The sequence below is a fragment of the Echinops telfairi genome, unplaced genomic scaffold (assembly GCF_000313985.2).
Source record: "Echinops telfairi isolate 266 unplaced genomic scaffold, ASM31398v2 ScPeMD7_5592;HRSCAF=6446, whole genome shotgun sequence".
Taxonomy (NCBI): domain Eukaryota; kingdom Metazoa; phylum Chordata; class Mammalia; order Afrosoricida; family Tenrecidae; genus Echinops; species Echinops telfairi.
The window spans coordinates 17,518,791-17,519,514 of NW_022109491.1; the positions used below are offsets into that span (position 1 = coordinate 17,518,791).

At 46.3% G+C, this 724-nt stretch overlaps 1 pseudogene; it reads right to left on the reverse strand.

The window, feature by feature from the left end:
- Nucleotides 1–296, reverse strand: part of LOC101650084 — a 188,658-nt pseudogene extending 188,362 nt beyond the window's left edge.
- Between the last annotated feature and the right edge of the window lie 428 nt (nt 297–724).

Here is a 724-nt window from a genome sequence, read left to right on the forward strand (position 1 = left end):
TTACACAATTGATGTGTGTATGGATTGGGATAACAGTTGTATGAGCCCCTAATAAAATGTTAAAAAAGAAAAAAAAAAGAAATACAGTCAAAAAAATCTCCTTACCATCAAGGACGGTGAGATATCAGGCCCCTTACTTTGGACGCATTGTCAGAAAAGAGCAATTGCTTGACAAGGCCATCATTGTTGGTGAAGGGGAAGGTCAGTGAAAAGACACAATAGACACACGTACCAATGACCATGACGATGTGGTAGCACTGGGCAGCATTCTGTTCTGCTGTGTAGTAGGCTGCCATGAGTCAAAGCCAAGGCCATAGCCGCTAACAACAACAACAAAGCCTCCAGGGCGGTGTGAGAGCAAACTCCTGTTGTACCAAGTCGCTCGGTTTGTAGCCATTTAGTACAACCACTCTGAGAAACAAATGCACCAACTGGTCAGAAGGCTCACTCCTGGTCCCCACCCCATCCATGAATTCTAACTTATCGTGGCCCTGTCGGACAGAGTAGAATTGTCCCATACGATTTCCAAGGCTGTAAACCCTTGCAGACACAGGCTGCCACATCTTTCTCCTCTGGAGGTGCCTGTGGGCTCCAATTGCTGAATTTTCAGTCCCAAGGTAAGCGTTTTAACCACTGAACCCCCAGAGCATGCCTGTCCCACATAGGTCTTGAATCACATGGAACCTACACCAAAAGCCTCTTCCTGACCATCTGTTTTCAGTAT